The 14,340-nt window shown below is 42.1% G+C and overlaps 1 protein-coding gene across 1 annotated transcript in view; it reads right to left on the bottom strand.

Annotated features, from left to right (window-relative positions):
- The window catches only part of GAB2 (GRB2 associated binding protein 2), a 253,798-nt gene that overhangs the window by 28,492 nt on the left and 210,966 nt on the right, over positions 1-14,340 (bottom strand). The gene's annotated exons all lie outside the window — the stretch shown is intronic.

The following is a 14,340-nucleotide window of genomic DNA, read 5'->3' as shown; positions in this document are numbered from 1 at the left end:
TATATATATATATATATATCATATAACAGCTTCAGTCCAATGCAATCAAATCAATAAACATCTTCTGAGATGCTGGAGTGGGTGCTCTAGCCTGGAGCATACCAATAGCAACGCTCATTTTTATATTCCCTTAAGCTTTATAAAACCACTTAGTTCACAACAAGGTTGTGAGGTCAGCTGGTCAAAAAACATTTATTAAGCTCCTACTATGTGCCCTAGGAAGCATGAGTTTCAGGATTGGTGTGATGTTGCAAGATGATGAGAATACGGGAGGACATGATAAAGTTCAGAGGAGTACAGCCTGGTTATAGTTTTAACTCCCATGTCCACTCTGCTTCCAGTCAGACAGACTGATGAATGAATGAATAAACAGATAGACAGATACATATATGTTGTTCGGTTGTGTCCAACTCTTCATGACACCGTGGACCATACTGTCCATGGGGTTTTCTTGGCAAAGATAGTGGATCGGTTTGCCATTTCCTTCTCCAGTGAATTAAGGCAAACAGAGGTTAAAGGACTTGCCCAAGGTCACACAGGGTCTGAGGCTGGATTTGAACCCGGGTCTTCCTGATTTCAGGCACAGTGCTCTACCCACTGAGCCATTTAGCTGCTGCTCCAGATATATACATACAAATGGAAGAATAAAGAGATAGTTATATAGATATAAATGGATGAAAATCATTATTAGCCCATTTCACAAAGAGCCTAAATTTCAGAAAAGTGAAGTGACTTGACTGCCACAGTCAGAGCTAGTGTCTGAAATCAGAATTCTAACCCAGATCTCTGCCAACACGACGCTGCTTGAACACCATTCGTGGGCGGGATGGTCTTTATTTTCCCAGTGGCAGTGGGTTCCATGTGGGGCCAGCTCTGTTAAGAAGCTTAAATATACCTTTCTTTCTTTGTCTTCCACCTAGCTCTACCTTGGGCCACTAAACTGAACAGTCCAGTGACATACCAGGTATCTGTCATCAGAGAACCAACCTAGAGAGGTGGTCACCAAGGGATTTTTGGGAGGGTGGAGGAGGTGGTCTGGCAGCTCCCAAAGGCCACGGTGAGGCTGTGGTCCGTGTGAGTGAAGAAAGTGCCCACATCAAGGATCTCTGGCGTCCTTAAAGTCAGTACTGAAGCATCATGAGGACGTGATTTAATGTGGAAAGACTCGAGAAGTCAGAGCAATGCGATAAATGACTAACCGTAATTCAAGAGGCCTGATAATGAAGCATACCACCATCTCCTGACTTGCAGATGATGGACTCAGGGTACAGCATGAAACAAGAAATCGTGGACAAGGCCACGATGGGACTCGATTTTGCTTGACAAGGCGTATCTGTTACCAGGTTTTGGTTGGTTGGGTTTTTTTTGTTTGTTTTTGTTTTTTTTTTCACTCAGGAAAAAAGGAGGTAGAAGAGAATAAATACTCAATTTTTTTTAATGTTTTTAAAAAGAGGATATGTTTTTTCACTGATTACTGTACCGGTAGCAGAAATTTTGGTACTGGGGGTGGAAATAATCGTCACTGTTAACAACAAAAATTCCTATTTGTATAGACTTTTACAATTTACAGAACACCTTCCTGCAACCATCTGAGGAGGGGGAGGGGAACAATGAGGATTATATCACACCTATTTCACAGATAAAGAAGTGGAAACAGAGAAATTCACAGAAGAGGCTATAGCCTGCCCCTAAGGGAAAGGGGCAAATTCCATAGGGCAGTTGTGAATACACGAGTTTTCTCATACCCATTGTGATCTCATACGTGTAGATGAATTAAGAGGGTGCTGAAGGAGGACAGGTAAAGGTAAAGGGAGAAGGAGGGAGAGAGAGGTTGGGGAGGCGGGTAGAACCGAAAGAGAGAAAGACATTCTATCCTTTTTGAAATTTCCTAGCGCTGTTGCCATGGGGAAGCCATTTAACCTCTCTCCATCTATTTCCTCACCTGTAAAATGGGTATATTAATACCCACAGAACTGACCTCATTGGATTTTTGTAAGGCTTCATTGAAATAATGTATACCCAAAAGTACTATTTAAAATCAGTTCTTGTCATTTTTCTCTCTTTTTTTTTTTTTTTTAGGATGGATTTCATATAGAAATGGCCCTGGAAAAAGCTCTTATCCTACTATTATTCTTTTTATCTAATATTCTGGGAATGGTTTTTGAAATCAACTTTTTTTCTGACACAATGTGTGAATTTGTTTTGTGTAACTTTGTATATTTGATCCAGGGAATTGTTTTCTCCCCCCAAATGTTTTTTTTTTTTTGGTGGGGAGGGCCGCAGAGGGAGATTAGGTAGGAAGGAGAGAAAAAAAATGATTGTCAATTGAAAAAAAATTAAGGAAACTGAGTAAGAGTTCATCATTTTTTCAGGTTCCCTGAAGGTGTCTTTGGGGCAGCACCAGCTGCAGATAGGATGATGGGGATGATTTTTTCTGCTCTATTTGGTTTAGCAACATCTATTTAAAACACTGCCCTTAAATTTTTATGGATCAACGTTCTGTCCAGACAACTGCGGACATCAGCCCTATCTTCCACAATGCTCTGGTGCCAGTGCAGCATGTTGGCTGAATTCTCAAGGACGTTATGAGGTCTGTATCTGTGATATGGGGATTTGTTTTTTGTGAATTTAATAAAGATCGAGAGTTTATCCTATATAATTCTAGCCACCAGATTTGTGTCTTGCTAAGTGTTCGGTAAGTGCTAAATTTTGGCAACCTGCAGTTGGGTCTCCTAGTTTCTACTCTTTCTTTTTATAACCTGCATTGATAAGCAAGAGGTCCTTAAGGATAACTTTTTTCTAATTTCTGGCATCTGTGATCTAATCCTGAATCACCATCATAGGCAGCTAGATGGCGTAATAGATAAAGTTTTGGATTTAGAATCTGGAAGACCTGGGTTCAATTTCTGACTCAGACATTTACTAGGAGGGTGTCCCAGGCAAGTCATTTAATATCTCTCAGCCTCAGTTTTCCTCATCTGGAAGATGGAAATAATAACATGTGCCTCACAGGATGTTGTGAGGCAAACACTTTGCAAACATTAAGGTTCAGCATAATACAAATGCTAACTATTATCAGCAAGTCTTCAGTTTTTATTTTTTAAAATCTCCATGACTCAGCCATTTGTTTGATGCTTCTTTGTAAAAATATTGCTAGTTGAATCTGCATGGATATCTCCCAGGTCTTTTGCTTCCATTTTTAGACCTTACTCATTTCATAGGGTATATTTGGAATTCAACACCTTGTGGTTAATTTGACAAATTCAGTGGCACGTAGATATCCTAAGTTTTTACTACTGTACTGTTTTGGGAAACAATTTTGGATGTCATTTGTTCTAAAAGTATTTCTGTGAGTTTTAAACATATTTATGTGCTATTGATTTTATTATATAATAATTACATTTAATATATTGTTAAATTATTAAATGATGTAGATAATATAATATATAAATTATTTGTTGTTTAGTCATTTTTCAGTCATGTTAACTCTTTGTGACCCCATTTGGGGTTTTGTTGGTAGAGATACTGGAGTGGGTTGACATTTCTTTCTCCAGCTCATTTTATAGATGAGGAAACTGAGTCAAACAGGGTTAAGTGACTTGTCCAGGGCCACACAACTACTAAGTGTCTAAGGCCGGATTTGAATTCAGGAAGCTGAGTCTTCCTGACTCCAGGCCTGGCATTCTATCTGTTGTACCACCTCACTGGCCCCTATAAATTATTAAATAGTATTAAATAAATATACATTAATATTTATGTCCTATTAATTTATTAAATTTACTCATATGCTCCAAGAACATCTATTAATCTTACTTCCTCCATTTTGACAAGGAAGCATGAGTCTTTGTATAGCTGCCTTGGGATGATGGGTCCTGTGATCTGTAACTATTTTACAGGTTTTTGTTGGGAAACTTTCCAGATCTGTTGTGGCCCATCTTATCATTTCAAAAGTTTAAATTAAGACTAGCTTTTCATAGGTGTTAATTGCTCTAAATTTCAGGATGCTAAAAAGTCTCAATGTTCATAGCCACAGCTTCCCCCCTTGATAGCTTTATTTTCAATGTGCCTTGCCTGGAGGAGGACCATGGTATTTCTAAGTATCTCCTTCATACAGTGGTTCAAGATGACCTCTTGGATTCAAGCTCAAAGATTTCTGCCTCTCTCTCTTCTTGGTGTATGTTAAGAATTTTACACTTATTGAGGCCAATGCTATTTTGATATCATTGAGGAAAGATTCCACGAGATTAAGAAACTGATTAATATGATTTTCAGTGGATCCAAATAAATTGGTGTTACCCATGGACAGTAAGTGATCAATAAAGATGTTTTAGTATAACTCTCTTTCAGAAGCTGGAGACATGATAATGGGTTTAAAGCTGGTAGAATTATAAGGGGCTTAAAACTGTCTCCTTGAGAGATGTCAGATGCTCTGTAAATTGTTCTTGCCATTACGTTGTTGGTGGCATGTTTTAAATTGAGAAGTTTTCCACGTGAGCATCAAATGCTCCAATATTTTCACTATATTTGTATCTGTCTTATGCATTAGAACTAAATGAATCAGCCATCAATGAGACACTCTGTCAAAAGCTTTGGGATAACAAATTTGGAGATAATTATTATTTATCTCATTCTTCTCCTCTTTTTTGATAGTGTTTAGATAGAGATGGTCCTGGGATCAAGTCATCATTTTGCTGATTATTGTAAATTTGATTTTCTAGGGACACTTTATCATTATTGTTGATATTAGGAAGAGGAGTCATGTCTTTGGATAGGGTGTCCCAAAATTCTAGAAGGGCTATATTAGTGACTCCCCAGCTAATCTATGCTGATTGAGATGACATTCTTCTCTGTAGTACCCTCACTGTCAGATTATGCCACATACCGAAGAGCTCATTACAATGCTAATAGGATATAACAATATGGTGGCCATGGGGTTGATGTGTTATATGAGAAAGTAATGTACAAGAGGCAATATAAAGTTCTAGGAAGACCAGTTGGGCTCAGTGGAATGGGGAAGCAGGACTAGATACTCTTTACAATCCCTTCCAAGGCCAAGATTCAAGCCCAGCCATGTTGAATTCCTCAAAATCTACCAGAACTTTTGGAAAAGCAAGATTTACTCCACTTCCTTCAAGAATGACCTAGCCTGAATACAGTGTAGTGTGATAGGTACTAGAAGATCTGAGTTCAATTCCCAACTCTGACATTTACTATGTCATCACAGGCAAGTTGTTTCACCACTCTGAGCCTCAGTATCCTTATCTGTAAATCAGGGATAACAATTCTCGCCCACCTCTTAGGGAAAGCACTTTAAACAGCACTTTAAAGCTTTAAACAGCAGCTAGGTGGCGCCATAGTGCATATCGAGCCAGACATGGAATCAGGAAGACTCCTCTTCTTGAGTTCAAATCTAGCCTCAGACACCTACTAGCTCTGTGACCTGGGACAAGTCACTTAACCCTGTTTGCCTCAGTTTCCTCATCTGTAAAATGAGCTGGAGAAGGAAATGACAAACCACTCCAGTATCTTTGCCAAGAAAACCCCAAAAGGGGTCATGAAGAGTTGGACACGACTGAAACAACTGAACAACAATAAAATTAAATAAATGTGTTATTACTATTAATATCACAAGGAAGGGCTGCTAGTGGTCAAAACACTCCACAACTTGGGTTAATTACTCTCCTGTTTATCTACTGCATGGGGGATAGAGTAGCTGGACCCACACACTCCAAGAAGAGTCTCCAGGTCCCTGAGGGGAGACTGCATTGATTTTCTGGATGAATTCCCATTACACTTTCCTCAGCAACCTGTACACAAAGAGCATTAGTAGACTGTAATTGCAAGATGAACTCCCTAATAGTTGGTGAGAGATGGCTCTTTGTGGGAGTGCTAGCCAGGGGAGGGGGGAAACATTCTGCTGACCCACTCCTATCTCCAGATAAAATAGAGACTATTCAGTCTCTTTTGCTGGAACTTCCTTCAACCATTTACTATCTCTGACTGACCGTGTATGGCCCCCCAAGGCTCTGCCCTATGTCCTCTACTTATCTCTTTACATTGTCTTCCTTGGTACTCTCAACTAAGGCTTCAGTGACTACCTCCACGCCAATGACTCCCAAGTCCATAAAGGGTGTCGCAAAAGTCTGAGTGCAGTTTTAAGCTTCAGTCACTTAAACATGCTGTATGTATAGCCCTCTTCTCTCTCTTGCACCCCAGTTCCACATCTCTGGACATATCCACTTGTGTGTCCCTCTAGCATCTCAAATGTGGCATGTTTAAGAAAGACTTGATCATGTTCCCCTCCTCCAAAGTTCTCTGTTTCTGTTGAGGGCATCACCACTCTCCCACTCACCCAGGGTTGAAACCCTGGAGACATCTTTGACTCTGTCCTGTCCCTTCCTGGCTCTCCTTCTTCTTCCACTCCCTACCCCCATTCAATCTGGCTTTGAAAAGTTAAAATTAATTAGAATTAGAAAAGGAAGAACTAGTTCCCTATTTGAAAGTGATTCGTTCATTATACTCAAAGGTAACAATCTTAATTATCTTGAAAGATCTAAAAACAATTGTCTAGTTCATTTGCAGTAGGCATACTTCTACAAACAGGCCATTTTAGACATACTGATGTATAAATTATCTTCCTTCCTTCCTTCCTTCAGGAAGACATGAATTCAAATCTGGCCTCAGATACTTCTTAGCTGTGTGACTCTAGGCAAGTCACTTAATCTGTTGGCCTCAGTATTCTCATCTGTAAAATGGGGATGATAATAATAACATGTACCTAACAGGGCTGTTGGGGGGACTAAATGAGATATTTGTAAAGTGCTTAGCACTGTGCCTGGCACATATAGTAGGTGCTTAATAAATGCTTGTTTCTTTCCTTCTTTCCGTGGGAGCTAGAAGTGACCTCAGAATGTTGAATGTCAGAACCAGAAGAGACCTTTGAGAACATTGAGTCTAGCTCCCTCAATTTACAAAAAGGCTCAAAGGGATAGTGATTTTTTGGGTCCCACATTGTGTTAGGTCAAAGAACTGGGAGCAGAACCCAAGACTACCAGTCCCCAAGGGCCCTGCCCAGCCCTACGCGGCATGCATGGCAAGGCTGTTTCTTCTTGGAAAGGAAAGGAGCTGGGAATCTTCCCCAAGAACCCCAACTTTCTCTCCCACTGAGGCCTAAAATGATCTCATTCAATTCAACCAAAATGTATTAAGCATCTAATGGATTTGATGTATTATGCTCAATGCTTATGCAAAGATTAAAAACATTTCTGGCTCTCAAGGAGTTTATAGTCTAAGGAAAAAATGGTGTGAGCAGAGAGAAGTATAACGTGAGATGAAATGTGTCAAGGGTAAAAGACAGACAAACCCAAAGTATACTAGGAAACTATGGGGGTGGGAATATTAGAGACCCAAAATTTGGCTGGTAGGGAGAGAGAATCAGGAAGGTTTCATGGAAGAAAGTATGTCCAAGGTGACATCTGAAGTATGAAAAAAAAAACCAAACCCAACAGGCAGAGATGAGGAGGGAGTATATTCCATATTCCAGGCCCAGAGGAAGGCCTAAATAAATGAAGAGAGGTGAAAGGTAACACAGATAAAAAAGAGTTAGGAGGTGGATCTTACAAATGTATGATCCTGTGTTTAGCTTTTAAAGCCTTTTAGAACCTTTTAGTCTCTCCCTACTTTTCCAGCCTTTACTCCACTTCTCAAACTTTATGATCCAGCGACGCTAGCCTTGGTGCTGCTAATAACATAAGACCCTCCATCTTCTGACTGGGAATTTTCACTGGCTGTCCCCAAACCTGGAATGCTTTTCCTTCTCCTTTTCATCTCCTGACTTTCTTCAAGTCTTAGCTAAAATCTCACCTTCTACAGGAAGCCTTTCCTAGTACCCCTCATTGCTAGCACCTTCCCTCTTGAAATTATCTCCAATTCACCCTGACACATAATTGTTTGCATCCTGTTTGCCCCTTGGGAGCAGAAACCATCTTTTGCCTTTCTTTGTATACCTGGCACTTACTGGAGGGAAGGAGAGAGGGGGAAAAGCATTTTATACAGCACCTACTATGTGCCAGGCACTGTGCTAAGCACTTTACAGATCTGACTACAACCCAGTGAGGTAGGTGCTATTATCCCCATTTTACAGTTAAGTAAATTGAGGCAAACACAGGTTAAGTGACTTGCTCAGGGGGCAACTAGGTGACTCAGTGGATTGACTGCACAGCCTATAGTCAGGAAGATTCCTCTTCCTGAATTCAAATCTAGCCTCAGACACTTACTAGCTGTGTGACCCTGGGCAAGTCACTTAACCCTGTTTGCCTCAGTTTCCTCAACTCTAAAATGAGCTGGAAAAGAAAATGGCAAACCTGTCCAGTATCTCTGTCAAGAAAACACCAAATTGAGGTCACAGAGACAGACAAGACTGAAAAATAATTAAACAACAGCATCTTGCCCAGTATCACACAGATAGTATGAACTCAAGTCTTTCTGACTCCTGGCCCAGCGCTCTATCCACTGTGTTGCTAGCTGCCTTAGCATGTGTGACACATAGTAGGTGCTTAATAAATGTTTGTTAACTTGGCTCGAATGTGAAAACACAGACTATTAGGCCTGAAGGGAACATCAGGAATCCTCATTTTACACAGAAGGGAAATAGAGGCCTAGAAAGGCTGGCAGGCTTGTCCGAAGTCACAAACTAGCTAGAGGGAGAGCTAGGATCAGAACCCAGGTCTCCCAGCTCCCAGCTCCCTGCTTGGGACTCTCCCCAGTTTACTAAACCATCTCTTATATTAGTTTGAATAAATATCACAGATTTTTTCCCCCTCTCAGACAGGAGGAGTCAGTCTGAGAGAAAGCGGAGGTGGGAGTGGCAATAGGAAAGAGGTCTTGCCTGGGATGATGAGAACTTCAGAGAACATCTGGACAGGGAGGAAACTGTCCTGACTCCAGAAGATTCACTGCTGGGAAGGAACAGAAGGAAAGGCTGGAGAAGTGGCAAGAAATTCACCCACACCTCCTGAGGTGTCCTGGAGGCCACACAAAACTGCAGCCTTAGGTGTTTAGGAGACCAAATTTCAAGTCTCAGCTCTGCCACTAAATGTGTTGTGTGACCTTGAGCAAGTCTCATAACCAAGCAGTGCTTTGGTTTCTTCATCTGCAAAATGAGGATAATTAGCTTTGCTCTACCTTCCTCATAGGAGTCACTGGAGTGACTATCAAACGAGATGCGGGTGGAAACTGCAGTCATGACTTAATCTTAGCACTGAAAATTCCTGGCTGAGGAAAGCCTCTCTCCTAATACAGTTTGGTATCTTTTCTGCCAATGAGTTCGAGTCTTACAGAACTGCCTGGTGAGGTTAAAGCACGTGTCAAAGATGGAACTTGAACCCACATCTCCCTGGCTCCTAGGCCTGCTGAGATAAGGGATAGCACAGTCCTCTGTAAACTGTAACCAGCTCAGTCAACATGAACTACTGTTCTTGCCAGTTATCAAGAGATGAAGGAGAGGTTAAGAGGTGGACTTTGGCCTAAGCAGCAGTATTTTTCTTCCATGTGGACAGCCTGAAATTATTTTAATGCCTTCTTAGTGCCATACATTCCAAGCTTTTACACAATGTTCTCTTACTTATCACAGACAAAATAATTACTCAGCCCTTGGAGACTTGTGCTCAGAAGGCGGGCTTTCCGTGCTAGTGTCTGAGGACAGTCCACCCCTTGTCAGCAGGCATCCCCTCACCCTTGCCTTCACCTCCCCTGACATCAAGCTCTGACCTCCAACTTGATGAGCTGCTAGGTACATACTGGTCCTTACTGACCTGGATTCCCTTCCCAACCATTTGGATCAAGTTCTAAGTAATATGGCGCCCATCTAACATCCCCAGGGACTGTGTTGTAAAGGGGCTTGGGTTTTAGAGCTCCATTTCAAATACTTCTAAGTCTGGAATTTTTACACTGATTCCTGTTTTAAAGTAAAAGTGTTCCCTGAGAAACTCTTATCCTGTCTCTGTTGAGGTTCAGGGCTTTGTCACACCAGGCCCTGCGAGGCTGGAGCCATAATGCCTCGCATAATGCCTGTGCATAGTGTTTGCTTAATAAATGTTTACTGACTGACTGACAGAAGGTACCTTAGAAACAGAACACTAAGGACACAGAACTTAGAACATTAGCAGTGGTCTTAGAATTGTTAAAAGCACCAGCACCTTGATTATCAGCTCTGATACTGATCTTGGGTAAGTCATTTCTTTCTCAGCCTCATTTTCTTCCATTGTAAAATGGGGATGTTCATACTTGTAGAACCTGCCTTACAAAGCCGTGGTAATGAAAAAAAAAGTGTAATTTATAAAACACAATGGATTTGGGAATTCATTTTTCTATGCTCCAGGGTCCAAGAGCCCACATAAAGTAGGTACGCCAGAAAGATCTCTTAGATTATAACTAAGTGGGGAGGCCTACGATTCAGTGTCAGTTATGCTGTTAGCTAACTGCATCCCTTTGGTGAAGTCAGGTCTGTGGGACTCAGCTGGAAAAGAAGATTATAATACATGCCCTGGCTACCTCCCAGGACCGGTGTAAGGCTCAAATCAATCAACAAGCATTTATTAAGCATCTATGACGTGCCGGGCTCCAATGAATAGAAGGTGAATGTTCTTTGATGAGTTAAAAGCCCTATGTAAGTAGGGCTTTGAAATATTATTTAGAATTATTTTGATCCAATAAACCTGGGAAGGAGACAATGAAAAACTTGTTAAAATTAAGATAAACTGTCCGTGGACTAGTGTTTGAAAGGAGCCCCGGTATGGCAGTCAGGAGACCCAGGACCCAGGCTTTTCTCTGCCACTGATTTCTTATGTAACCTTGGGCAAAGTCATTTCCCTTTCCTGAGTTTCATTTTCTTTGTCTGTAAAATGAAGCCACAGGCCTAGAGAATTGAAGTTCTCTTCTAGTTTGGACATAAGCTCACAGGATTCTAGGTTAGGACTAGAGGTGACACTAGATAGGGCCCTTAGAGGTGATCTAATCCACCGCCCCCATTTTACAGAGGAGGAAACTGAGGCCCAGGGAGTTTATATGACTTGCCAAAGGTCACACAGGTAGTAAGCATCAGAGGAAGGCTACAAGCCCATATTTTCTGACTTGAGAGCCAGTCTGCTCTTTTCACTGTTTTAAGGTCCCTTCCAACAATGCCATCATATGTTTTAAAGCCCTTTGCACTTCTAACATCCTATGTTCTAAAGATTTTTTTTTTTGGGAGGCAATTGGGGTTAAGTGACTTGCTCAGGGTCATAAGCCAGTAAGTGTCGCAGCAGGATTTGAACTCAGGTCCCCCTAAATCCAGAGTGGGTGCTTTATCCACTGCACCACCTCACGCCTCTCTAAAGGCATTCTAAAGTCACTCTATATGTTCCTCTTTTAAATGTTTGCTGGAAAGGCTGCTAACTGCTGTATCCAGGGTCAGTGGCAGAGGCAGGAAGAGAACAAGGCCTTTAGCATCCCCGGCTACAGCCATCTTCTAGTCTAGACCAAAGATAAAGTCAGGAAATACCTGACCTAAGTTTGTTTTCCTTTAAGCATTCGAGCTCCCCCACCCACCCTGTTCTTTTAACAACCAAGTCACTCCTCAGTCCTTCTATATTCACCCAAGGATGAAAGCTTGTTCTGCTTCTGAACACTGCCCTCTGCCCAAGCACTTTCCAGGCTGGGAAATGTTCCGAAGGGTTTCAGTTGAAAGCCCAGCCACTAACACACCCAGTGATAACGGCAGCAGGAAATGGGGAGGGGGAGGTACAGAGTGTGTGTGTATGGGGGGCAGGGATGCAATCAAGGGAAGAGGGGAGAGACTGATGGAGAAGATGGAGGCCAAGTCCACTCGCTCGCTCAGCACAGGTCTGGGTTGGCTATCTTATCTTCCACTCCCTGCTTCTCTCTATCTCTTAGTTGGCCCTTTGCCCACCTCTGGGTGTTTTTTAGTCCCCTGGAACACTCTCAGCATCCTCTTCAGTGGCCCTGGGCCTCCTGGGATCTGTGGAGGTGGGGAGTCTCATCGAACTTGTCAGCATAAATGTGGGCTGGGTAAAGCCGACCCTGGTGCCTGTGCCCAACGCCAACCAACTTGTTCTGAAGGGATGACCCCAAGGCCAAGAATATGAGGTTTTCCAAGACACAGTGGCTGCTGGAAAGGGAGATGTCCATGTTTCAGGGATTGTGGGGGTGGGGGAAAGTCCAGGACAACCTTCTGGCTGGTAGAAGACAATAACTATCTATTTATGATTTGCTCTATTAATAAAGCAACCCAAATATATTCTTAGTAGCACTTTAAGACTTACAAGGTATTCATTGTACATTATTTCATTCGACAACAACACCGTGAGGAAGGCATTATTATTATCCCCATTTTACATGTGAGGAAACTGAGGCTGAGAAAAATTAAGTAATTGTGTAGCTGGTAAATATCTGAACCAGGATTCAAGTACAGGTCTTCTTGATTCAGGACAAGTCTGGCACCCTATCCATTAAACCATAAGAGAAAGCAAGGGAGGAAACAAGCATTTATTAAGTGCCTACTATGAGCCAAGTATTGTGCTAAGGGCTTTACAAATATTATCTCATTTAATCCTTACAAAAACTCAGGTAGGTGCTATTATTATCCCCATTTTATAGTTGAGAGAACCGAGGCAAAGAGGTTGAGTGACTTGGGTCACACAGAGGCTTGATTTGAACTCAGGTCTTTCTGACATCAGGCTCAGCACTCTATTCACTGTACTGACACCTTAGAAGGTTGTTATTGCTGCTGTTGTTGTTATTTAGTTGTTTTCAGTCATGTCTGACTCTTCGGGAGCCCATTTGGGGTTTTCTTGGCAAAGATACTGGAATGGTTCATCATTTCCTTCTCCAGCTCATTTTACAGATGAGGAAACTAAGACAAACAGGGTTAAGTGACTTGCCCAGGGTCACACAGCGAGATTTGAATTCAGGAAGATGAGCCTACCCGACTCCAAGCCCCCTGCGCTATCCACTGAACCACCTAACTTCCCTAGAAGGTATCTAGCATTTTGCATATGAAAGACCCAGAGAGGTCAATAGACTGACTAGAGGTCACACAGATAACTCACAGAGCCAAAATCCAAACTCTAGACTCCAGGGTCTTTGCACTGTACTGTACCGCCTCTCTCCTAGCTCCAAGTCCATGAAATGAAGATTAAGAGTGCTTTAAACCAGAGAAGCTAACATTGAGAAATCAGGGTTGTATACAGCCACCGGAGCAAGGTTCTCACTCAACCTCATTCCAGACCGCATTCCGTCAGTTTCACTGCCGACAGACCTATGAAAGCTCAGGCCTAGGAGCTTCACCAAGGTGAAGAGGGTAGAGGTGAACAGTCTGTTGGGAGGATTCACAGTGGATGGCAGAGGATAATGAATAAATCTCATTTCCGTAACTTCCAGGTTTACAAAGGCCTCTCCTCCCAATGGCCCTGGCAGAAAGGCAGTACTCAGGCTCTGATGCCCATTTTTGCAGAGGATGGGTAAAGGACTTGCCCAAAGATGTACTTACAGCTAGTAAAAATCAAACCTCCTGTCACTGATCCTGTTCTTCTCCACTATAGCATTCTGCTTTCCAACAACAATTCAAATCTGTTCTCCCAGCTCTCCTATTACTCCCACTCTCTTACTGCTCAGTCTCCTCCCTTGTTTAATCCTCTGATACCTCGTTGTTGTTCAGTCAATTTTTAGTCATGTCTGACTCTTTGTGACCCCATTTGGGGTTTTCTTGGCAGAGATACTAGAGTGGATTGCCATTTCCTTCTCCAGCTCATTTTACAGATGTGGAAACTGAGGCAAACAGGGTTAAGTGACTTGTCTAGGGTCACACAGCTAGTGAGCATCTGAGGACAGATTTTTCTGACTCCAGGCCTGGCACTCTACCCACTGTGCCACCTAGCTACCCTTAGTGGTCTTAGGAGAGAGTCAAATTTCAGTTTGATCTAAGAAAAAAAAAATTGTGCTAACAATTAAGGCTTCACAAAATTTCACAAAAGTGAAATAAACTGCCTCCATTTTTTTTTCACATCACTGGAAATATTCAAGAGAAGATTAGACAACAAATTGTTGAGTATGTTATAAAAATGATAATAGCTCAAGTATGGATTAGACTAGATGGCTTCTGAGAGACCCTTTCATCTCTAAGATTGGGGTTCTCAGGCAGGAGGACCCATTCATTGCCAATGCTTCTTCTACCCATGACGCACACAGCCCTTAGCTGGTTCATGATCTTAGCCTGGCTTGTCAACTCCACATTGTACTATAATTTGGGGTCAGTCACTGCCTCTCAGTGCCTCAACTGCCCTT

This window comes from Vombatus ursinus, unplaced genomic scaffold (assembly GCF_900497805.2).
Source record: "Vombatus ursinus unplaced genomic scaffold, bare-nosed wombat genome assembly UNPS02005659.1, whole genome shotgun sequence".
Lineage (NCBI taxonomy): Eukaryota > Metazoa > Chordata > Mammalia > Diprotodontia > Vombatidae > Vombatus > Vombatus ursinus.
The sequence above is the reverse complement of the archived record's forward strand: the minus strand, read 5'-3'. Positions and strand labels throughout refer to the sequence as shown.